Source organism: Thamnophis sirtalis, unplaced genomic scaffold (assembly GCF_051295495.1).
Source record: "Thamnophis sirtalis isolate CommonGarterSnake01/CBP01778 unplaced genomic scaffold, rThaSir2_p1.2 scaffold_13, whole genome shotgun sequence".
Lineage (NCBI taxonomy): Eukaryota > Metazoa > Chordata > Lepidosauria > Squamata > Natricidae > Thamnophis > Thamnophis sirtalis.
The window spans coordinates 38893371-38919493 of NW_028261393.1; the positions used below are offsets into that span (position 1 = coordinate 38893371).

Consider the following 26123-nt stretch of genomic DNA (forward strand, 5'->3'; position numbering starts at 1 on the left):
TAAAGTTTTTAATTTTCAATAAAGTTTAAAAAAATTAAAAACAAAAGAAAAAGAAATCTTTAAATTTGTCTCCCAGAGTTTGCCCAAACTCATTATTTACTGTATTGATGGCACTATCTAACCATTTCATCCTCTGCCACTCCCTTTTTCCTTTTTCCTTCCATCTTTCCCAGATATTACAGTCTTTTCCAATGAGTCCTTTCTTCTCCTTAGGTGGCCAAAGCATTTGAGCTCCAGCTTAACTATCTGTCCTAGCAGGATTGATTTCCTTTAGGATTGACTGATTTCATCTCCTTGCAGTCCAAAGACCAAGGACTACAGGTTAAATTGTGTGTACTTCAAATAGTTCAGCACCTCATGTCTTCCGAGACCAGCTGTTAGAATCCAGAATGCTGCTTATTTTAGCTCGGATTGAAAATTTGGAATCATCTGATTCCTATCCTAATAGTGGAGCTTGGGATATCACTCTTAGAGTAGGAAAAGGAGAAAAACAGAGAAAGATCAACTGACTCACCTTTGTCACAACCAACCTGGATCTTTGCTCATTTGCATCTGCTTCCTGCATAAATAATTTGTACACATTTGAAAGCTGTTCGGTGGAAAGATTTTTTTTCGTTTGTTTGAAAAGCCAGCTTCTGGCAATTATTGAGCCCGGCAGCAGTTTATTTAATGTGATGAGGAGTAATTATTGTCCACCCCCCTCCCCCCCACCAGCATGTGGAAGGAACATTCAATTCTGTTTTGTTCCTCACTAAAAGGTCGCTTTATAATTTTAGTATTATGTTGATAAATGCCAGTAATGAAATGGTTTGGTGTTTTATTGCCGGCATTAATGCTCCATTTCTGTCTGATGGTTTAATATCAATGTATAATTTCTCCTTGTTATTTGAAATGAACATTTCAAAGGCTTCTGCACTTCAACTGTTCTTTTCAGAAATGCGTTGGGCTTTGGGCTTTGTCTCGCAGTGGTGGCTTTTGTCCTTTGCCACCAAGGAGTTGACACCTCCTTGCCACATGAGAATGACTAATGGAGCCATTTCCCAGCAGGACCTCTTGGAAAGCTGACCCCCGAGGTGGCTCCACACACACAACAATGATGTTAACAACCAAGTATGCTTTTTTTTGAAAGTACAGAGGAAACAACCAGGGGAGGAAGAGGGGAAATGATTTTCTTTGAACCAACTTGGATATTTCTTTTCACTGGTGTGAGTGACACACACAGACAACAAAGATGATTAGAGGGCTGGAGCCTAAAACATACAACGAATGGTTGCAGGAATTGGGTGTGTCTAGTGCAGGGGTCGGCAACCTTAAACACTCAAAGAGCCACAAAAGTCCTACCCGGAAGCCCCCTTTCAATTCTGGAGCTGACCAGAAGTCCAGTTCCACCACCATAGAGTCTCCTCCTGGTGTGGTGTCCTTTTTCCTCTGCCTGTCCTAACTGAAAGCCCTATCAATTGTGGAGCCAACCAGAAAACCCACCCCTTGCCATAGAATCTCCTCCTTGTGCAACATACTTCTCCCTCCAACCGGAAAGTCCTCTCAAAATTGTTGTGCCGACTGACAACAGGGAGGCACAGCAGAGGGATGAAAGAGCCACATATGGCTCCAGAGCAGCTGGTTGCTGACCCCTGTTCTAGTGAAAAGAAGGATTAGGTGAGATGTGATAGCAGTGTTCCAATATTTGAGGAGCTGCCACAAAGAAGAGGGTGTCAATCTATTCTCCAAACAGTAACCGGAAACCTACTAGAATAGGACAATTGTCATGAAGGCATTGCAACTCTTGAATTCTTCTCTAGTGTAGGTTTTACCTGAAACCAAAGAAGATGGCACTCCATCTCTCTCTCTCTCTCTCTCCATCCATCCATTCATCCATCCATCCATCCATCCATCCATCCATCCATCCATCATCTATCTATCTTTATCTCTATCATCTCTATCTCACTACTTGCTGGTATCTAGCCATCTTCCTTTTAGAAGAGATCTGAAAATAGAAAGCCTGGTATACTTTCCTGTGATTGGCTACTCTTGCTTAATCAGCCTTTTTTTAAAAAAAAAAAATCAAAATTCTGTTGGCTTTGTCTCTTTTGGGTTAGAAAAGTGATGGCGAACCTTTTTGTTGTTGGGTGCCAAAAATGCAAGCCAGCACCCATAAGGCAAAGCATGCTCCACGTGCGCATGTGCCCACAACCCCCCTCACTCCCCCCTACATGCGCAGCACTGCTCGCATCCAAGCTGAGCGGTTCCACCACAAAACCGCGATGACCTTATCCGCGCCGACATAAGTGCAGAGGCAAATCCGCGGCGTCCGAAGCGCTAAGAAAAAAACGACCCTACCGCCGCGACAACAGCGCGGTGACAGAAGGGCATTCTACATGCTTCGTTCTTTGCCTCCAAAGGTAGCCCTCCTCCTCCAACTGACAGCGGCAGCGGGCACGGGGCAAAGCGGGCTGCCCAGCAGCAGCAGCCCGCGGGAAGGGTCCAGCTCAGCCGCGGGGGGCAGCAGGAAGCGGAGGAGGACATGGCAGCGGCGGCGGCTGAGGCTCTCCCGGGCCGGCGAAGCGGGCTTGCCCGGTGGCAGCGGCCGCCCATCCAAGGAGATGTTGTTGAGGAAGAAGAGGGCGGCCTGCCTCTGCCGGGCAAGCCCACTTCGCCGGCCCCGGGAGAGCCTCAGCTGGTGCCGCTGCTGCGTCCTCCTCCGCTGCCAGCATCGGCGGCCCTGCTCGGGCCCCCCACGGGCTTCCTGCTGCCCCCCGCGGCTGAGCTGGACCCTTCCCGCGGGCTGCTGCTGCTGGGCAGCCCGCTTTGCCCCGTGCCTGCAGCCGCTGTCAGCTGGAGGAGGAGGGCTACCTTTGGAGGCAAAGAACGAAGTATGTAGAACGCCCTTCTGTCGCCGCGCTGTTGTCCCCGCGGTGATGACGCGCGATGATGACGTCGCGACTTTAGTGACGCGATTTAATCTCCGCTATTTTGCGTAGCGCGGTTTTGTCGTGCCACGAGCTGAGCTTGGTATTTCCTCCAGGAGGCCAGGGGAGTCTGTTTTTGCCCTCCCCAGGTTCCAGGAAAACCTCTGAAGCCTGGGGAGGGTGAAAAACAGGCCCAAAGGGCCTACTGGGAGTTTGTGTGAGATACATCTCAAGTGAGGTACTAATACCACTCTATAAAGCTTTTGTAAGACTCCACCTAGAGTTCTGCATCCAGTTTTGGTCACCACACTATAAAAGATGTTGAGACTCTAGGAAGAGTGCAGAGAAGAGCAAACAGCATGGTTAGGGGACTGGAGACTAAAACATTGGGAACACTCCCCCCTCCCTGATTTAATGATTTGGAAAGGTTTTTTTATGTAGGATGGTAAGTCCTTTTTTCCATAATCAATTAAATACCCTGGTTCAGATTGAACTAATTTTCAGTATCAAGCAAATAATTTGAAAAACATGAAACTGATGATCTGAACTGAATCAATAATTTGAATGGGATCAAAGCCAGTTCACCCAACAAACGCTTCCTTTCTGCATTCAATAGAAAGTGAGCTGGCCATGGTGCTGATCTCCTAGAAACTCTCCGGCTGAACCTATCTCACATGGAGCTTAATTTAGATTGATGGAATAATGGATGGAAATTGAACAAGGAGAGATTCAACCTGGAAATAAGGAGGGACTTTCTGACAGTGAGAACAATCAACCCATGGAACAGAAGTTGCATTCAAAAGTTGTGGGAGCTTCATCACTGGACGCTTTAAAAAAGGGACTAGATTGCCATGTAGAAATGGTGTAGGGTTTCCTGCTTGGGCTGGGGGGGGAGGTTAGATTACATGATCTACAAGGTACCTTCCAACTCCAATCTGTTAATATAGATAATCTGTTAATGTCTTTTCTTCTTTTTAAATTGTATCATTTTTTGTTGCATCGAAGAAGCCCTGTGGCACAATGGTTAGAATGCAGTATTGCAGGCAAACTCTGCCCACAGCCTAGATTTCGATCCTGATGGAGCTCGAAATTGACTCATGCTTCCATCCTTCTGACGTCGTTGAAACAATGACCCAAATTGTTTGGGACAATATGTGGACTCTGTATAAACTGCTTAGAGAGGGCTGTCAAGCACTATGAAGCAGTATATAAAGTACTATTGCTATTATATTTGTTTAATTATATTATTATATTTGTAAGTCACCCAGGGTCATATATATGAAAAGATTAGCTATATAAAATTTAAAATAAACAATGAATAAAAGGCAAGGATTGTGGGATTGTGAGATGATTATATAGAGATACAACAATATACTGTATATTCCATAGGATATAAACAAATCCTAAACAAATAATTCCCTCAACACTGTCAAACTATTTACTAAGTCTGCACTACTATTAATCTTATCATTGTTCCTATCACCCATCTCCTCCCACTTATGACTGTATGACTGTAACTTTGCTGATCCTTAAAATTTATATTGTTTGTTTCCTAATATTATTTGATTGCTTATTTGTATGCTATGACTACCGTGTTTCCCTGAAAATAAGGCAGGATCTTATTTTCTTTTGACCCTCAAAATAAGCGTTTGGTCTTATTTTTGCAGAGGTCTTAATATTTTTGAGGTGCAGGAAGCAGCGAGCATTGTCACTTCATGGCTGCTGTTGGGTTGCAATATTTTCGGGGAGGGCTTGTTTCCAGGGAGGGCTTATTTTAGCATATGTGCTCAAAAGACCATTTGGGCTTATTATCTGGGGAGGTCTTATTTTCAGGGAAACAGGGTATCATTAAGTGTTGTACCTTATGATTCTTGATGAATGTATCTTGTCTTTTTATGTACACTGAGAGCATCTGCACCAAAGGCAATCACACTTGGCCAATAAAGAATTCTATTCTATTCTATTCTATTCTATTCGATTCATATAAATCATAATACCTTGTTAATTTATCTGAGCCATTTGTGTATGATGTGAGAAGGAGATATATTTTTACACCAAAGAATGATTGTGGATGGAGGCAGAGTGGTTCACAGGCCTTTTATCTAGTTGCACTGATAATTTTTTTCTTTTTCCTCTTTTTCTTAGAATCCTTAGAAGGACCTTTTGTGAAAAAATGAAGAAGAATACTTGACCAGTATTCTTGTCAACAAGATCCATCACATTTTGTTGGCAGAAAGTGCTAACCAACTTCCACAAAGAAGAGGCAACCTACTGTGTGTCTGCTTTCACTTTCCAGTTTTTTCTAAATTGCAACAGCAAACATGCTACTCTTTGGCTTCTATACTAGAGCTATGCAATGATCTCATTTGGAAGACAATTCAGTTTAACTTGATGGTATCCAGTTTCTGTATGGACAATATGGCTTTAATTGTTGGATCAAATTGGGAACACTCCCCGCTACCTGATTTAATGATTTGGAAAGGCTTTTTATGTAGGAAGGTAAGTCCATAAATTAAATGCTCTGAATCAGATTGAACTAATTTTCAGTATCAAGAAAATGATTTGAAAAACATTAAACTGATGATCTGAACTGAATTGATAATTTGAATCGGATCAAAGCCAGTTCACCCAACGAAGACTTTCCTTTTGCATTCAATTGAAAGTGAGCTGGCCATGGTGCTGATCTCCTAGAAACTTTCTGGTTGAACTTATGTGGACCTTAGTTTAGATTATCCCCAAGACCATGAAGATAAAAACTAAGTCCTGAATTAACGATATAGGGTTGGTCCACGCAATATGCCAGACTGAAATTTGTAATTTATAGTGTTGTATGAAATAAGCAAGAATATTGGATTATGATGGAAGAGATCCAGGTTAAGGTGCACCATTAGTCATGAAACTCACCGGGTTTCTTCGAGTTAATCACTTACTTTCTGTAAAGTTGTATGAGAATAACATGAAAGGCAGGGGGAAGTTTAATTCCCTGGAGAAAAGGGGTATATACACGTAATGCACTACATCAAACACATCTCAGATGAGCATAAAATTGAACTACCAAGGATCAGATCATATTTCAATTTCAGATGTAATATTTTAGCTATGCTTCTATTTCAGCTGATTGATTTATTATTTTGTCTGTGATATTTTTATGTTACTCGGCTTCCAGTGCACTTAGCAATGTGGGTCAAGACAACCAAGGGTTAAAAACAGTGAAATGTTAGCAAATAATCCAGATGATTACTTGAGAGAGAATAATTGATTACTTGATTATTTGACAGATTGATTACTTGAGAGATTGCTTGAAAGGAACATTTGGTTTAGTGGTTAAGGCACCAAGCTAGAAATACTGTAGCTATAACAGTAGTGCTTAGACTTCTATTCAAGTGGTTTACAGTGGTGGTCCCCAACCTTTCCAGCTCCATGGATGGTAATGGCAATGGCAGTGGCAGCAGTGGGGCAGGAGGAGATGGTTTCATGCATATGCCTAACACTTGTGCAAAGGGATCTTTGTATGTTCACTTGCACATCTGGGCCCTGGACCAGTACTGCTATGCAGACTAGGGGTTGGGAGCCACTGCTTTATGGCATTCGCTGAGTGATTTACAGTATCAGCATAGTGCCCCCAACAATCTGGGTCCTCATTTGACTGACATTGGAAGGGTCATGAGTTCAAGCTCCACTTCAGCCATGGAAGCCAGCTGGATGACCTCGGGCTGGTCCTTCTCTCTCATCCCAATCCACCTCTCAGAGTTATTATGTGGAAAACAGGAGGAGGAAGAAGTGTTGGATATATTCACCACCTTGATTTATTTGTAAGAATATGAAAGGCAGGATTCCAATGAATAAACAAAAATAAAATAAATGATCACATCGCCAAGCAGCAAGGGTAGATCCTAAAAATCTGATATCCCTCAGAGCCAAACTATACCTTGTTTACAGAAATGTATTAGGTCATTCCTTCATTTGAGATCAGTTCTTTGATGGGTGCCATCCTCAAAAAGGGCGTGCTATGGCATTCTCATTGATAGATCTCCCTTACTTGACCTACTGTTCACTTAATATTAGCTAATCTTTATTAGCATTTGCATACAGGTACAGGTACAGGTTCCCCTCACAATATGTGCTAGTCGTTCCCAACTCTAGGGGGTGGTGCTCATCTCTGTTTCAAAGCCAAAGAGCCAGCATTGTCCGAAGACATCTCGATGGTTATATGGCTGGCATGACTAAATGCCGAAGGTGCACAGAACGCTGTTACCTTCCCACCAAAGGTGGTTCCTATTTATCTACTTGCATTTTTATATGCTTTCAAATTGATAGGTTGGAGAAAGCTGGACAAGTAACGGGAACTCACTCCATTACACGGCGCTAGGGATTCAAATAACCAAATCTGCTGATCTTTCTGATTGACAAGCTCAGTATCTTTAGCCATAGAGCCACTGCATCCCATATAAGTGTGTGTGTGTGCATACTCCAGGAGCCTTCCAGGCAGTTGCTTTCACAACAAACTATTTTGTGTTACATTTTTGCTGATACGGAAATGAAGGAAGACTAGTATAGATCTATTTCTAGTTATTTAGCTCTCATTAGCTAGGCATACCCTTGCTGGGATTTGAACTTTGGCTGCTTGCAACTGCCTGATATGTAACTGCCTAGTATTATTGCTAATTTGTTTATTCCACGTATTTGATATTTTAAAAGAAAAATGGCTGGAAGTCCACCAAAACTACATGCGTGGGACATCTGACTGGGGCATCTATTACCATATGTTACACACACACACACACACACACACACACACACACACACACACACACACACACTAATTATGTTTGGAATGCTGGTATAACATCTGTCCAGGTCAGCCTTTTGCTCTAAATCAACCATTTCCTGGGTTCATTCAATATGCTAACTCCAAGTGAGGAAAATAGATGCTGTTGCAAAGAAATGGCATCTAGTGAAGATCTGATTCACAGGAAATGAAAATGACAACAGCTCCATTTCTACTATAAATTGAACCACTGTGCCTGTAATGGTCTTTAGGAATGGCTTGGAGGTGATTGCCCCCTCCCGTAAGACATAAAGGAGGAGCAAAGGCACATGAGCCTTTGCAGGAAGGAACTTTGTCCATGCTGGTTTAATTCTGAAGCTCCGTTTTGACTCTGTGCTCCATGTGGCCTTGCCAAGCTAATTGTTAATTAGGTCTTTGGCAGCGTTTCAAGAAAGATAAAGGTAGGTGCTCATCAACCTTATCCCGAAAGACTTTGGCAGAGCACAGTTGGACTCTTTACAACTATTTGTGACTTATTATGGGATGTGAATGAACATAATTCACCCTTTGAAATAAAAAGAGGGTTTTGGGGACTAAGTGTGTGCTTTTCACTGTATCAGGAAGCCAAAGTCAGAGCACTAGACGACCAAACATGCAGAAGGTATCTCAGCCAACAGAAGCAGAGGAAGCATAAGAAGTGTTTCAGAAGGGACCCTCCCTGATTCCTGAAGAATACAGGAAAGCAGGGGAAGAGGTCTATAGGTTTTTTTACAGCAACCTTACAATAAAGATCTCTGGGTTATCTCAGAGAGCGGACAATGTCCAATGCCATTTAATTCATAGGGTTTTCCAAATTGAAATCACTATGTCCACTCCTGTGTCTTTTGGGTTCCATAGTTGATCTCTGCTTATAGATGAAGAACCACAAAAAAACCCATGAAGTCCTCAGTGAGACCTTTTCACTGAACCAGAGGGCAAGCGAAGAAACAATGAGTGGAAGTTTGTCAAAGAAAGAAAGGAGGAATTTTCTGACAGCGAGACCAATTAAACAGTGGAATAGTTTATTTGGGTTGTGAATGCTCCATCCCTTGAGGTTTTCAAAAGAAGATTGGATAACCGTTTGATCGAGATAGTATAAGGCCCCCTGCCTTTAGTAGGAGGTTTGGACTAGAAGACCTCTGAGATTCCTTCCAGCCCTATGACTCTATATTCTATGTTCTAAGGCTGTGATGGCGAACCTATGGTATGCATGCCATGGGTGGCACACAGAGGTCTCTCTGCTGGCACCCGAGCCCCAGCTGAGCTCCACCAAGCATGCACTACTGGCCAGCTGATTTTTGGGTCTCTGCAAAACACTATATAATCCATCGGTATACGTCCAACAGGAACAGGAAGTGCCTCACAGGAGCAGATAGAGGTAAATCCTAGAGAGGTAGGAAATGCATCACTGAACAATGGAGGTGAATGTTCGAGAGGAATAAAGCTGCATACAAGGCTGGCATAACTCCTGCAATAGTATAAGCCAGTGGTGGGCTGCAGGTTGTATGCCCCAGTACGAGTGCACCGGTGCCAGCCCGGAACACCGGGTACCATTCCAGTATGCTGCTCCAGAGGGCCCACCCACTCGCCCGAGCTCCTTACCTGTTTTTGAGTTCTTCGGCACTTCTGCACATGCACACGGAGTGCATGGGTGCCTGCATGATGCTCCGCTGAGCAGCTGCAGTGTTGTGGAGGCTCACAGAGGTGTAGCAAGAGGTAAGAACACATGTGCATGCTGCACACATGTGCGCGCTCATGTGGTTGACACTGGGCCCCGTTGCAACCATACCGGTTGCAATGGGATATGGAATCCACCATTGGCATAGGCATGCACGGGGGGGGTGCAGGTGGTGTAGCGCCCCCCCTGCACCCCTTTTTTGGTCCCAGGAGGATTCAGGGAGGCCTGCTAGGCCATAAATGGGATGTGGGGGGGTCACGGGGGCCTGCACACATTGTATTATGGATGTGGGCACACACGAACATGCTGTCACACCTGCGCATGCACTTTCGGCACACAAGGACAAAAAGGTTAGCCATCACTGTTCTAAGGGCTTGGCTTTCAGAGAGTCTTCCTTAATGTTACATTTCTTTATTAGAGAGATTCCCGTCTCTGCAGTGTTTCTTTCTTCATTTTATCACCACGTATTTATTTAAAGCAAAACCCTTAATTCAATGGCATCATCATAACTGCATTAGCCATAATTGTACAATTGTTGCATATTCATAATTAGGACACTTATAGATAGGAAGGAAGAGGTGGAATTATATGCACAATCATCCTAGGATCAGCCTCACTAAGTAGGACATTTTAAAAAGAAAAAAGAAATTAGCCTTTTCATCAAAATATCTTATTTAAAAGTATCTCTTTCTTGAAGCACCTACTTTCCATGCATGTGACTGTTTTCTAGACATCTGCTTTTAAAAATGTTCTTGAACATTGTGCAGCTATGAGGTTCATGATATATTTTATTCTATTCAGCAAAACTGGAAAGTAACAATTATATACTGGATCACAAAGCTGGGGATTCTGGCACTTGACGTCTAGACATCTTTAAATCACCAAGGATGAGAAACACTGCTCATTCTTATTACTCTTTGCATAACAAAGAGTAATAACCCTAGGGACCCCTAGGCCCCTCAATTATGGGGTTCGGTCCTGTCTCCCCTCCTATTTAACATCTACATGAAGCCGCTGAGTGAGATCATACGGCGGCACGGGATTAAATACCACCAATACGCGGACGATACACAATTGTATCTGTCCACCCTGTGCCAACTCAGTGAAGCGGTAGAAGTGATGTGCCAGTGCCTGAAGGCTGTTAGGGTCTGGATGGGAACGAACAAGCTTGCACTCAATCCCGACAAGACTGAATGGCTATTGATGTTCCTTCCCAAAGACTGGCTAATTATTCCATCTCTCAGTCTGGGGGCTGAAATTATACACCCCTTAGAGAGGGTTCGCAATTTGGGAGTCCTCCTGGACCCACAGATGACTTTAGATCACCACTTGTTGGCTGTGACCAGGGGAGTCTTTGCCCAGGTTCGCCTGGTACACCAATTGCGACCCTATCTGGACCGGGAGGCACTTCAGATAGTCACTCACGCCCTTGTTACCTCAAGACTGGATTACTGTAATGGGGCTGCCCTTGAAAAGTGTTCGAAGACTTCAGCTAGTCCAGAATGCAGTTGCGCAAGCGATTGTGGGTGCACCTAGGTACACCCACGTTACACCTATCCTCCGCGAGCTGCACTGGCTGCCTATCGGTCTCCGGACTCGTTTCAAGGCGCTAGTTGTTACTTATAAAGCCCTGCATGGCATCGGACCTGGGTACCTGAGAGACCGCCTCCTGCCAATTACCTCCCAAAGACCGATTCGATCACACAGGCTTGGCCTTCTCCGGCTTCCATCTGCCAGCCAATGTTGGCTGGCGACCCCCCGGGGGGAGAGCCTTCTCTGTTGCTGCCCTCTGGAACGAGCTCCCCGTGGAGATCCGGACCCTTGCTACCCTCCCGGCCTTCCGTAAAGCTACTAAGTCTTGGCTGTTCTGGCAGGCTGGGGGCTGTTGAAGTATCCAGCCCCATTTCAATTGTGATTGTTGTGTATTTTTAATATTGTTTGTATCGTCTTATTTATCCCCTCCCCTGTTTATTGTGAGCCGCCCAGAGTCCTTCGGGAGTGGGCGGCATACAAAACCAATAAATGAAACAAAACAAAACAAACAAAGGTGAATAAAAGATAGCGTAGTATTAAAAATAACCCCCCAAATATTATGTGCTTCAGTGATTAGAGAAAAGCCTTACATTGTGTCCATCACATCTTACTAGGAAAATGGGAATTTCAGAACATCTCGTTGTCCTCATGAGAAACTTACATACAGATCAAGATCAGTGGTGGAATTCAACATTTTTTACTACCAGTTCTGTGTGCGTGGCTTGGTGGGTGTGGCATAGCTTAGTGGGCATGGCATGGCTTGGTGAGCATGGCTTGGTAAGCGTGGCATGTCTTGATGGGTGTGGCTTGGTGGGCGTGGCAGGGGAAGGTTACTGCAAAATTCCCATTCCCCCCGATCAGCTGGGACTCGGGAGTCAGAGAATAGATGGGAGTGGGGCCAGTCAGTGGTGATACTTACCGGTTCCCTGAACTACTCAAAATTTCCGCTACTGGTTCTCCAGAACTGGTCAAAACCTTTTGAATCCCACCTCTGATCAAGATACTCCAGTACAAACAAAACATAGTAAAAGCAATTGGCTCCTGGTTGGAAGAGGGGTATCACAAGGCTATATATTCTCTCCTTGTCCTAAAGGTGCTTTTTTCCAAAAGACAACTGGACTTCCTTGGTTAAAGTTAGAACTGATGAAGTTTCTTGGATGAGAGGCAAAATTTTCAAAGGAGGGGAAAAAAAGCAAGGAAGTCCAGTTGCCTTTTGGAAAAAGCCCCTTTGGGACAATCATGACCTGGATGATTGATACTCTCCATGGACATATTATCCCCTTATTTATTCAACCTATATGCCAAATATTTATCAAGGGAAGCTGGTCTAGAAAAAGATGAACATGAGTTACAAAGAAGGAGTCAACCTATACTCCAAATTACCTGAGGCAGGACAAGAAGAAATTGATGGAAACCTATCAAGGAGAGAAGCAATCTAGAACCAAGGAGAAATTTCCTGACAGTGAGAATAATGAACCAGTGGAATGGCTTACCTTTACTAGTTATGGGTGCTCCATCACTGAAGGATTTTAAGAAGAGATTGCAGAGGCATTTCTGTGAAATGCTACATGATGTCCTGTCTGAGCAAGGAGTTGGATTAGAACAGTGATGGCAAAACCTTTCAGCACCAAGTGCCAAAAAGGGAGCATGCACGTGTTCGTCTGGATCACAACCAAGAAGAGGAGCTGCCAGAAAATGTACTTCTAGTTTCTGGAGTGCGCATGTGCGCCAGCCAGCAAGTCTTCCTATTAGTCCCATCCAGCATGGCTGCTTCTTCTCTGTGCTGTGCATTTTCTGGGACTTAGAAGAAAGCGGTGGCTTGAATCTGATAAATTGCACAAGAGACACTCTCTCCCCCAGCAAGAGAAGCAGCAAAGAGAAGCGGCCACTGCCCCAGAGAGCAGAGATGGAGTGGGGCAAGCTCCAAAAGCCTGCTCGGTTGACCCTCACCATGTAGCGGAAGCCATGTATGCGCACGCACTCACATTTTTGGTGAACCGGTTGTTAAGTGGGTTGAATCCAGGGGTGGGTTCCTGCCAGTTCTAACCTGTAGAAGAGGTTCCACAAATCTACAGTGCCATTTAGAATCGGTTCCAACCCCCTCTACCCGCCCATCCATACAGCATCAAGATGAAGAGCAAGAGGAGGAATTGTGGGAGTTGAAGTCCGCAAGTCTTAAAGCTGTCAAGTTTGAATATCCCTTGGTTTTTTTTAAAGGGTTAGGGGTGCAAGGGTCTTGTAACTTGACAGCTTTAAGACGTGCGTGCTGCAAATGCCAGAGTTTCTGAGCCAACATTTTGGTTGCTAAGCAAGTGCATTGTTAAGTGAGTTTCACCACATTTTACACGTTGGCCATGCCCACCCAGTCACATGGCTGGCAAGCCACTCCCAGCTGGTCGCATGGCCAGCAAGCCACTCCCACAAAGCAGGCCATACCTACAGAAGAGGTTCCAAAAAATGTTGAAACCCACCACTGGTTGAATCCCACCACTGATAGGGATGTCTAGAAGGTGGGATCCATATTTCTGTTATCTTTCTCCTGGAAACAGAGTATTTATCTGCTTATGTATCTGATGATACATAAGAGGAAGTTGACTCTTAGAAACCAAGTAAACAAACTTCTTTTACAGTACTTTTGTTGCCTTGGTTTTCAGTGACAATAGCACTCAAAGCTCAGTGACAGATTTCATTATATTCCATGCTTTCAAAAATCCTCCAGAGTTTGTTAGACTTTTTTCACTGAGGATCCTTTCTAGAGAAGTGATAATACCTTTCTACATGGCACGGTTTGAGACCTCCCTTGCAATTCTGCGTTCAGTTCTAGTCACCACAATATAAAGTAGATGCCTAAACTCCCGGAAGAGTGCCGAGAAGAGCAACAAAGGAGATAAAGAATTTTATAATTTTTATTGAAGATGTTTTTTAACAAAATGGAAACAATAAAATAATAAATAAAAAGTAATCAATAGTGAAAAAAATAGAAAAAAAAGAAGCAGAAAAGGATGAGAAAAATTGTACGGAAGCTGCTTTCGATCTTGACAGTTGTTATAGTGACATTTATAGTTTGCCCTTTCTCTCTCTCTAAAGTTACATTACAATTTCTTCTTTCCATAAGTATCCCTTTCCAATCTTCAAACCCATCAATCACAAGTTCATTTTTCTCTTTTCTTAGCAAAAGTCCATATGGGGTTTCCAGTCACTGATAAACATAGCTGTTGATCTTTCTCTAATCAGACAAGTTAATTTTGACATTTCCCTCAATGCAAAACCGTTTCATCAATAGAAAGTCTAGCTGAGGAACAGGTCAAGCCAACAATGACCTTTTACTCACTGCTTTCTTTTTAGAAGATGGAAGTTGTGGATGATGAGCCATCAAGTTGTTCTTGTTAATAAGCGTCAACTTCTAGTAACAGAATGAATGTACTTGTAAGGCCCAGTCTCTCCCCCTTATTCAAGAAAGTAAAAACTCTTGAAACTTGGCATTTCAAAAGGAACCTTTCATTGAAAAGGGGTGATAGCAGGGCAGGTTTAAAGCAGGCTCTGAGGACCCTCAGGGAGTACAACTAAGAAATTAAAGACCCCTTCCCAACAGTCCAGTGTGGATTCAGCCAATCCGCAGGAGTGAAGATGTTATTGTACTGGCTGCTCTGAGAAAGAGATAAGAGAATTTTCTCAGGGCCATCTTCCAGCTCTGTTGTCCATATGGACCACCTACCCCTTACAGCTAATCACATGACCCCAGGAGACTCAACCATCATAAATCTGAGTCATTTGCCAAGCGTCCAAATTTTGATCACATGCCCATGGGGAGGCTGAAGTGGCCATGTGAAAAAGAGCCATAAGACACTTTTTTCAGTGATGTTGTAACTTCAAATGGTCACTAAATGAACAGTTGTAAATGAAGGATTACCTGCACATGTTCCAGTAAGGAAGGAAGATCTTCTAATTCTAGAAAGTTTTGCTTGGCATTGGTTCTACTGATTTGTAGAGCCCAGATGGCACAGTGGTTAGAGTGCAGTACTGCAGGCTACTTCAGCTGACTGCTAGCTGCAGTTCAGCAGTTCAAATCTCACTGGCTCAAGGTGGACTCAGCCTTTCATCCTTCCGAGGTGGGTCAAATGAAGACCCAGATTGTTGAGGACAATATGCTGACTCTGTAAGCCACTTAAAGAGGGATGTAAAGCACTGTGAAGTGGCATATAAGTCTGTGCTATTATTATTTGCATTATTTCTACATTGCCAGACGAAGTCAATTCTGAGTGGTATACCATAAAAACCTCAGCAAAAGTCAACAACTGCCCCAAACTCACAATTAAATAATGCAGCACAATTCAACAACAATAACAATAGCCAGATTTTCCTTTCCAGGTGCTGAAAACAGAGCAAAGAGTTCATGTGCAACACAGGAGTCAATATATTCTGCAATGTTGGGATTACCTATCAGGTGCAAGGAACCAGAACAACTGAGCTGACCTGACTTCTTTATGGTTGCCTGCTTATTTACAGGAATCTCACCAGACTCACTACGTTCTTTTGGGAACAGCCACATTTTTGTAAACCTCAGTCACCGAGAGGCAATGGACAGACATACAAATGTGAATGAATGAACGAATGAATGAATGAATGAATGTGTTCTGACCTAGGCTTCCTGAGAAAGCATAAATCACAATCTTAGTCCCCAAAACCCTCTTTTATTTATATGGCTGTAAATTATGGTCATTAACAATCTGCAAGGCTTTACAAACAGTCTGCGAAGTTTCTGACAGATGTCTGCTTGAGTTGCCACAGTCTTTCAGGGGAATGTTGATAAACACCCACCTTATCTCCCTGGCAATGCTGCCAGAGACTTAATTGCCAAATGCAGAGCAAGGCCAAATTGAGCACAGAGTCAAACAGAACTTTTCAAAGCTTGAACCAACCAGATGAACTAATTGCTTCCTGCAAAAGCTCACATCCCATTCGCTCCTCTTTTATGTCTTATGGGAGGGGCCAATCATCTCCAAGCCTTGCTCCCGAGTCGAGCCTCTTTTCTTAATTCCTCTTGCCTTCTGGCAGCTCTGTGCATGCACACAGTGGGAGCAGGCTCCCGTTGTTCTTCTGCCTCACTAATATCAGATTCTGGAGGCTCCGGAGGCAGCAAACAACTACTAAATGGCCCTGGCCCCCTCTCTGCCTCTGACACAGAGTCCTTGTCCGAGCCTTGCCCAGACTCCAGGACTGGCCCATGCTCCTCCCCAACCTCCTCACTGTCTGAAACTGCTGCCAGCTCTGCTGGCTGCTGGCAGGCCACAACAGAATGAATGAATAACTGAGCCTTGTTGGCATAGTGGTTAAAGTGCAGTATTGCAGGCAAACTCTGCCCACAACGTGGAATTCTATCTTGATGGACTCAAGGTTGATTCAGACTTCCATCCTTCCAAGGTCAGTAAAATGAAGAGCCAGATTGTTGAGGGAAATATGCAAATAATGTTTCCATTGTAAACCACCCAGAGAGCACTGCAAAGCACTATGGGGTGGTATAGAAGCCTAACGTTCTGACCTAGGCTTCCCCCAAAACATGAGGCAGAGTCCTGATCCCGACAAAACCTCTTTTATTAAACGAATGTGAATTCCTCTCATTCACATTCAGCAAAGGCCTGGCAAACAGTCTTTCAAAGGAATATTTATGACCACAGACCTTATCTATCTTGGAAATCTGCCATGTAAATATTTTCCAAATGAAGTGCTGCGCAAGGAAAGACTGGGCACAGAGTTTCTGAGATTCACGGACAGATCTTCACACTCCTGAAATGAATCTAACGACCCATCAAATGAATTGTTTCCTGCAAAAGCCCACTCCCCTTTTGCTCCTTTTTTATTTCCTATGGGAGGGGCCATTCACCTTCCACCTGTGACTTTACTCCTAAGTCGACCCTGATTTCTCAGTTGTTCTTTTCTTCTGGCAGCTCTGTGCATGCACACATTGGGAATAGGCTCTAGCTGTTCCTCTGCCTCACTGCTGTCTAGCTCCATAGGCACCTGATCAGAGGCCTTGGCCTCTGACGCAGAGCCCTCTTCCGAGCTTTCCCCAGCCTCCAGGACTGGCCCATGCTCCTGCCCAACCTCCTCACTGTCTGACTCTGGTGTTTGTTGTTTGTTTATTTGTTTATTGGATTTATATGCTGCCTGCTCTGCTGGTCTCTGGCGGGCCACAACACCTAAATGCAAATGCTGTTGCTAAATAAAGGCTTCAGAAATTCCAGGGGTTCTTTGGCCTCTATCACGTCCTCCTTTTTAAGGACTTTTTAAACCAGCCTTTTCGCTCTCCATGCCCCCACCCCCCTTTAGCTGGAAATTCCACTACATTGCTCCTGAGAAAGCTGCCTTTTGGTTCATGCACTTCTCATGGTGGTGGGATCTTGAGCAGACCCTCTCTGGATGCCCATGCCTGATGAAAAGAAGTCTCCTGAGTCAGACAGGCTTAACTTCTGTTTCCCAACCTTGCATTGATTGGTAGAGCAACTGTCTGTTTAGCAGGAATTCTCACTCTGCTGGAAGAAAGGCGGGGCATCTGATTTCCAATGTAAAATTCACAAAGGGTTGTATATCTTTATCAAAGCTATTGAAAGACCCAGGGGAAGGATTTAATTATGCTTTTCCCTCCCCTTTTTCCCCTCACTAGTTCTCATGTGAAAGTCATTTTTCCCCTTTGGTCAATTAATATCCATGGTTAAGCAAATGGGAATAAGTAGAGAAACCCCAGATACTCAAATAGCTGTTGAGATTTTAGCAGATGTACTTGACTGAAAAATATAGATTCACCTAACCATTTAGAATACAGTAATGAGTATTTTTCAGTACGAAACCCTTCACAGGGCTGCAGCTTTCTTTCCCTTCTATGGGGATGTATATTTTTATGGGCAGACTGTACTGCAGAGTCCTTGGTGCTCTCTCAGCTTGGTGGTTTGCTTACAGACATTTCATTTTTTAAAGATGTTAAGCAGATGTTTAACCCTGGATAAACCACCAAACAGAAAACAATATCCTACCTATTCTTTGTAAGGTGGGTAACTTGAAATGGCTGAGTAAATACAAACATATTTTTCAAGTAGACAGTAATTTGAAGTTACAACTGCCAAAGCACCTTAGGGAGATATTGACGTGAGCGAAATTCGAATGGCTTGACATAATGGTCAGATATGGGAGATTCCATTCTATACCCTACAATGAGTGTCTCTGCATTTGCAGAGCGGCAGAGATAGAAGACCTGGCTCACATCCTATTGGATTGTTGCTTGTATAAGGGGGTGAAAGACAAGTACCTTCATCCATATACCAAAAGGACCCATTGGAATCCCCATATCAAAACAACTTATCTTATGTGCAGCCACAAGCGAAAAATGACATTTAACACAGCAGAGTCCTTAAAACAAAATGGTTTGGTTTAGATCTACATACGTAGGACTGATTGGGGTAGATTGCAGAGGTGACACCAAAATATAATTTTACCATATTTTATCTATATCTTAAATTATTGCATTCTGTTCCAATTTCATTTTCGACTGTATTTTATCCCAATTCCATTTTAAATTGTATTTTATCCCAATTCCATTTTAAATTGTATTTTATCAAATTCCATTTTAAATGGCTTTTATCAAATTTTTGGTAATAATTTGTTTCTGGAACTTTGCACTTTGATATGGCTCAAGGGCTAATCAATAAAGATTCAATGTCCATATCCTAATGAAGGAACTGCCAAGGAGAAAACCACATCCTCACCCCCACGAAGACTGCATATAAACAGAGCAAATCCCAACTGCACTGATGATGTTACCTAGTTAGGTAACAAATGTCTGCAAGCAAACCGCCAAGCTCAGGAGCAACAAGGACTCCACAGTTCAACGCTGAGCTACAAAGGGTCTCCTCTATTGCACACCTGTTTGTGTGTGTTTGTGTGAAAGATGACTGGTAGGCATCTAGGATGATAGACGATTGATCTTTTTGTTTCTTTAAGTTTTTAATTGTTTTAATTTTTTTTAAATAAAAATGTCAAATCAAGGCGTGAGCAGTGTGGCACCTGGGCACCACACATTCCAGTACACATAAGTCAAATTGAACATTATTATACATCAATCAACTTATAAAATTCCCATAACAATACACGTATATTTGATTACAGACTATCATTATTCAATTATTCCACCTATTTAGAGCCGAGGTGGCGCAGTGGGTAGAGTGCAGTACTGCAGGCCACTTCAGCTGACTGCTAGTTCGGCAGCTCAGTGGTTCAAATCTCACCAGCTCAGGGTTGACTCAGCCTTCCATCCTTCCGAGGTGGGTGAAATGAGGACCCAGACTGTGGGGGCGATATGCTGACTCTGTAAACCGCTTAGAGAGGGCTGAAAGCCCTATGAAGCGGTATATAAGTCTAACTGCTATTGCTACTGCTATTTCTCATTATTACTTTCATTTTATCAAATAAAAATGTAATACATTGATATTCCCTGTATTTCTATCGCTTACTCTAGCTTTTAATCATATTGCCCTATATCAAAAAGCTTTTTCTTTCTTTCCTGTCTAACTTCTAATGGTATCACCTGCCTATAAAAAGAGGGTGGGGGGGGGAAGAGGAATGGAGATGGATATATAAGAGAAGACAGTTTAAATCAAGAATTGAAAACAAGAATCATCCATCCATAATCTCTTGCCTGCTTTATACTTTAGTTGCTATGCTTTAAATAAAAGGGAGTAGAAGGGGAGACAAGTCAAAAGAACAATAAAAAAAGAAAAAAGGATAATCTGATAGACAATTGTCCTAATCTGTTGTTCTTCATTTAAGAAAAACCTATGTAATGCTCCTCAAGTGTTCTAATTTGGAACTTTCTCATCTGCTTGTTTTCTTCCACTTACTTTTCTTTTGAAAATATTTTGGTTTGCTTTCATTGACTTCTGTAACTCTTGCCGAAATAGTTCTGATAGAATCCTTTTCCCTCTCATGAGACAAATATATTCAGTAAAAATAAAAATACAAATGCCAGGTAGGATATCTTTGTTTGCCATGACACAGGTTCTAATGGAAGGAAAATTCTCCCTTGTACTGTGCCAGCAGCGTGAATGAAACAGCTTTCTTTGAAATACTGCTTTTACATTTTGAGAAGGAAAGGAGGAAGGAAGGAGACATGAAGGGAGGAAACATGAAGGAAGGAAAGAAGAAAGGGAGGAAAACAGGAAGGGAAGGAGGGAGAGAAAGGTAGAAAGGCGGGAAGGGAGGGAGGGGGAAGGAAGGAAGGAAGGAAGGAAGGGAGAAGGAAGGGGGACAGGATGGGAAGGAGGGAGGGAGAGAAAGGTAGAAATGCAGGAAGGGAAGAGGAAGGAAGGGGAGAGGAAGGAAGGGGGGAGGAAAACAGGAAGGGAAGAGGGAGGGAGGGAGAGAAAGAAACAAGGAAGGAAGGAAGGAAGGAAGGAAGAAAGGAAGGCGAGGAAACTAGAAAGGCAGGAAGGGAAGGCAAGGGAGGGAGGGAGAGAGGGAGGAAGGAAGGAAAGGAAGGAAGGAGGAAGAGGGGAGGAAAACAGGATGGGAAGGAGGGAGGAAAGTACAGAGGTTGGAAGGGAAGGGAGGAAGGAAGAGAGGGGAGGAGGAAAACAGAAAGGGAGGGAAAGAAACAAGGAAGGAAGGGGGAAGGAAGGGAGAGGAAAACAGGAAGGGAAGGAGGGAGGGAGAGAAGGGTAGAAAGACGGGAAGGGAAGGGAGGAAGGAGGGGGAGGAAAACAGGATGGAAAAGAGGGAGGAAAGTAGAAAGGTGGGGAAAGAAAAGGAGGAAGGAAGAAAGGGAGAGAGGGGAGGAGGAAAACAGGAATGGAAGGAGGAAGGGGGAGAAAGAAACAAGGAAGGAAGGGGGAAGGAAGGGGGAGGGAAACAGAATGGGAAGGATGGAGGGAGAGAAAGGTAGAAAGGCGGGAAGGGAGAAAGGAAGGGGGGAGAAAAACAGGAAGAGAAGGAGGGAGGAAAGTAGAAAGGCGGGAAGGGAAGGAAGGCAGGGAGGAAGAGAGGGAGGGAGGAAGGAAGGGTGTAATTACCAGAAACCAAAGGAAACGACGATCCCCTAACCCCCTTTCCCTGGTGGGAGGGAAGAAGGACCGCCAACTTCAGCTCGGGAAGACCGACTGGCAAGCAGGCGGGGAAGCGGCTGCCTCTACCGCGGGGAAAGGCTGGAGAAGGAGCCGCGGTCGTTGCCGTCGCTGCCGTCGCAGGGGCTGGACTAGCCGGCTCAGTCTCCCGTGCGCGGCGGGGCCACTTCGGCGGCTCTTGCGCGCGGAGGCCTGGCGGGGCCGAAGGGGAGGCGAGGGGCGCGCGGCGGCTTCCCCGGGGGCTCTGCCCACTCTCGACCCCCGAACCTCCGAAGCGCGGCAGCGGCGGCGGCTGGCTCGGTAGCCAATCCCGACAGCTAAAGCTGCTCGCCTGCCTCCCCCTCCGCGTGGCTCCCCCCTCTCCCCAATCCCTCCCCCCGCCTCGTCTGCCCCGTGGATCCGCGCAGCTCCGACACAGGCTTCGCCCAGGGAGACGCGCCCGCTCTTCGCCTAGCGGTGGGCGGATGGGCAAGTTTGGGAGGAGCCCCCCACCCCACCCAAGAGACTCATGGAAGAAGACGCCGCGGGGCGACCCTCCCAGACCCCCGCCTGCGCCGCCGCGCCGCCCCCTCCCCAACCCTGGCCTCGGCGCCTGAATTGTGGTGAGAGGGAGGAAGAGGATGATGCGCGCCCCCTTGGTTTTCCTCCCGCCGCGCAAGGGGAGCGGGACCTCCGGATGAGGTAGAAGCCCCGTGTGTCGCTCGCTGAGGTGAGTTGGGGGCGTCTGGTGCCGTTGCCCGGGCTAGGAGCTTTCCTTCTTCTGCATGGTTCTCCGAAATGAGGGAGGGGGGAACAGCTCCAGATGCTGCGGGGTGGGCACTGGGCAGGGATGCGTGTCTCTTGTTTACGGGGTTCAGGCGTGCGAGGAATTGCGTGGTTCAGACGTGCAAAGGCTGGTTGTGGTGTCTTGCAACGGGGCTCTTCTAAGGGGTGGGAGCGTGCAAAAGATCGTTGCCATGAACGAGAAATGGACTCAGATCTCAGTTACATTCAAGAACGGATCTCCCGTCTCATCCCTCCCTGCCTGAACCCCAAATTCACAACGCTCTGCATGTTCCCTACCTGAACCCCAATCTCATCCCTCCATGCCTGAACCCCAAACCTCTCCCACGTCTCTCCCTCCCGCTTCTCGGCCAGAGAATAAAAGCGATGGGAGCGAAAATGGATAAATACACGAGCATTTCTCAAGCTGGCAGGCACCTCTATGTTACCTTCTTGACTTCGGGCAATTTACTCACGAGGAATAATGAGGAATACGTTGTAAAGCGCTGAAGGCTGCAATCTGACCAGTTTGCTCCGGACTAAGTTCCCTTGAACTTAATGGGATTTACTTTGAAATAGGGGTAAATTTCTGCTCTTGGAAGATAGTCATACTGCCATGGCACAACTTGGGGTAAAAAGCCCTCCCACACCCAACAGAATGACCATAGGAGTGCCAGGAGACTCCCCCCCCCAAAAAACCCTCAGAAGGGCTCCTGAGTGCAAAATCAGAACATTTGCAGAATGCAAATCGCCAGTTTCTGACAGTTATTCTGTAACTTCAAGAGATGCCAGGATAATCATCCTGCAAACTGTGCAGAAGCCTTTATGAAACCTACTTGCCCTGAAAGGCTGTTTAAGGTAAGGAAGGAGGCTAGTTGCATTGTTTCTGAATTCTCTGAGCCCTCAAAAAGACTCCTGCTGCAAAAAAATTTCCACTGTTCAATGATGTGCTTTGATGGCTTCTTGTCAGATTTGTTCCCAGCTTCCAAGAGTTAGCATTACTTCAAGCAATCTTGGTTAATTCCCAGAAATATCAACTCACGTCTCTCACTTCAGAGAGTAATGTCTCATCTCTCTCTTTCTCATCCATTTATACATCCATCCATCTGTCTCTCCATCCATCCGACTATCCATCCATTCTACATACATACATACATACATACAGCTACATACCATTTTTTATCCATCCATCTCTTTATCCTGGCTATATGGGCAGTTATAGATTGAAACTGCACTTGGAAGGGATGGGAAAGCCAACTATCTCAGGAGGCCTTGTCTTGGAACCTTCAAAGATGCTGGCTCATTTAGATTTTATGACTGGAACTTGTCTGCCTTCAGAGGAAGACGCAGGTCTTAACTAGAAGTCACTCCATTTAATTTTAGTGGGCTTGATTTCTGTTGAGCACAGGGTGGCTTTGATCACAGGTCTCTTGCACACATTTTTAATTCTTAACCATTTGTTATTGTTAACATCAAGTCCAAGAAGATGGATACATTCTTTGGAGAAAGGAATGGGGAAGAAGAAACTTCTCTCTTTCTTTCTCTCTTTCTTTCTCTCTCTCTCTTTCTCTCCCTTCCCCTCTCTCCCTCTCCCTTTTTTCTTTCTCTGTCTTTCTCACCCCTCTCCCCTCGCTCCTCCCTTCCCCTCTCCCTCTCTCCCTTTCTCTTCCTCTCCCTCTCTCTTCCTCCATCCCTCCCTCCTTCCTTGAGGATAATTGGGAAGTCACAGTGTGGGTGTGGGTATGTGTCTGAGTGTTTCTCGTTGATTGTGCTGCTTTTTTGTTGAGGGACCATATAGGTGTGTGAGAGACAGAAATACATGCGCCCAACATGTACAAAAACATAAACTGTGATGCCTCCAGAAAGCCTTTAATACTTTCTACTGGATAAATTTAATGCTGTCACCGGACATAATTTCCCCCTCTCTCTACCTAAGTGCTTTTTTTTTGCTTAGCTATTTGCCAGATCTCCTGGCATTTTAAAATGCACACATACCACCTCGACATTGCTCACCTCTCTTTGATAGGAATGTGCTCAGAATTTTACTGTGGCTCTCTGGAGGGTTGCCAATTTCTGGCCAGCTGCGCAGTTTGCTCCTGTTTAGCCCTGGGGGACCTTTCCAGAGGTTGCAAGCGCTCCTCCCAGGACCTCTTTGCATTCTCAAGATGATCACACATCTGCTTGCTTACCAGATAAGGGTCTGGGATGAATTTTTTTTCTCTCTGATTAGATCCTCTCTGCCTGTTTCCACTGTGGCCACCAAATGACTTTTGCTTAAGTGCCTCTCAGTTGGCCAGAGCAGCAGGAACCCAAATAAAATGCCCTGTCAGATGAAACTTAAATATAACTTGTTTCAAGACATAAGTGAGCAGCTGAGATGGGATGCTAAGCCTTGCTCTTGCTTGGCGAGCTTGAATGTAGCAAGATTGAGGTTTTTCCCCAGATTTCCTGTGAGGAAACCCTCCACCTTTTCCTGCTTCTTCCCCCCCCCCTTTCTTGTCTCATTCTCAAGAGGGAAAAGCTATATAAATGCAAAGTATTTTTCTTGGTGGTCTGAAGCTGCACCTACAAAGAAGCGAATGTGCTTCTTCGATGCCATTCTACACAAAAGGGGCTTATGAGGCACCTCATTCCTTTTGCTGTGCGAAAGATTCAACAAGGGTTTTGAAATGTTGCTTTATTCAAATAAAACAGCTTGTTTATTCTCCCGTTGAGTTCTGTTGAACTGAAACCTACAAAGCCATTAAGTAGAAGCAGGCTGGGCATTTTTCTTCTAACTCATCCAGGGAACGTAAAACACCTCTATATATGGAGTGAAAATATTGTCTGTTGACCCAAATACGAGCAGTAGTTATTCTTTGGTTTATCATTCTATTTTCCTGGTGTGTTTTATTAGCTTCCTTCCCGTCTATCAGGGAATGCATGAGTAAGTGTGGATTATGGGCCTCACCATTGGTGTGGCATCCAAACATGTGCAGAGTTGCATGCATGGACACATAAGCTTAATGTTGATTTTTTTTGGGGGGAGGGGGAAGCATGGAGAAAGTGCACCCTGGATGATTATAAGGAATCCTGCAATCGTGATGCATCAGAAGCATAAGCTGAATATTGAGAGAATGGTTGAGTCTTTGTTCCTAGAAAGTCTATGGGGCAACTGTCTTTAACCAAGAGGCTCTTGAACTCTTGGTTAATGGGATGCTGACCATAAAATGGACAAACTCCCCTTCCCAGATCAGGCTGGGTTTTTATCTCTGAATCTTAGAATTGTGAGGGGTTTGTAAAAGACATTCCAAGTGCTATTAATTCAGCAAGAAAGATAAAAATATAAATCTTGCTGTTTTAGTGGGCTTTCTCTCTTACTTTGGGTAAACGCAGCAAAACCTTTAGCACCAATAAAGGAGAATATTTGTACCTCAGGGCTGGAATGAGGGGCCTTAGTGCTCTCTGAGCTTGGTTGCTTTCTTGCAGACATTTAGTACCCAAACTAGGTAACATCGCCAGTGCTAGAAGGGACAGCAAACCTCATTCCCTTTTAGCACTGTTTGAGTAATGAAACATCTGCAAGAAAACAACCAAGAGAACATCAAGGACCTTGTAGTCTTATTCCTCCTCCTCCTTCTCCTCCTCCTGGCAAATCCTTCTCCCTTCTAGCACTGATAATGTTACCTAGTCTGGGTAATGAAACGTCTACAAGAAAACAACTAAGAGAAGACCTCACAGTCCTCCTCCTCCTCCTCCTCCTCCTCCTCCTCCTCCTCCTCCTCCTCCTCCTCCTCCTCCTGGCAAATCCTTCCCCCTTCTAGCACTGATAATATTACCCAGTCTGGGTATTGAAAAATGCAATCAAGCTCAGAGAGACCAAGGACCCCTTAAAAACCTTTAGCTCCTGGGTAAGGGAGTCCATGCATGCAGTTTTCTAACAATTAATCATACTGTCCTCATTGCATTTAAAAAGAACCCCTAAAGGCTTAATTTACTTTAAAGGTGGCAATTTACTTCTCTTGGTTTGCTTTTTTTTCTATTAACTTGCCAAACCAAATTAGACTTGTGGAAAATAAAGGAAGAATCAAGATCTCCCTTCAGTTTCTGATTTACTAATAGAGGTTTTGGGAAAACTACCTTGCATACATACCTGTGAATATAATGATGTAAAAGATGACAGATTAAAGAATAGCCAACTGATATCCCCCTTTTCCAGTTGAGAGAAAGTTGGGTAATATTTTAGTCATTTGCATATCTCGTCCATTTTAATTAAAGCCTTGTTTTCTCATTTGATTGCATCCAGCTCATGCTCACATCCAATTGATTGCCCATAACTTTACACACTGTTT

At 44.5% G+C, this 26123-nt stretch overlaps 1 protein-coding gene across 1 annotated transcript in view; it reads left to right on the forward strand.

Annotated features, from left to right (window-relative positions):
• The first annotated feature begins 21619 nt into the window (after window positions 1-21619).
• TRPC5 (transient receptor potential cation channel subfamily C member 5) overlaps window positions 21620-26123 on the forward strand; it is a 217186-nt gene continuing 212682 nt past the window's right edge. Inside the window, exon 1 of the mRNA XM_087727145.1 lies at window positions 21620-21739. The gene's annotated coding sequence lies outside the window, so the exon portion shown is untranslated. The remainder of the gene's footprint in view (window positions 21740-26123) is intronic.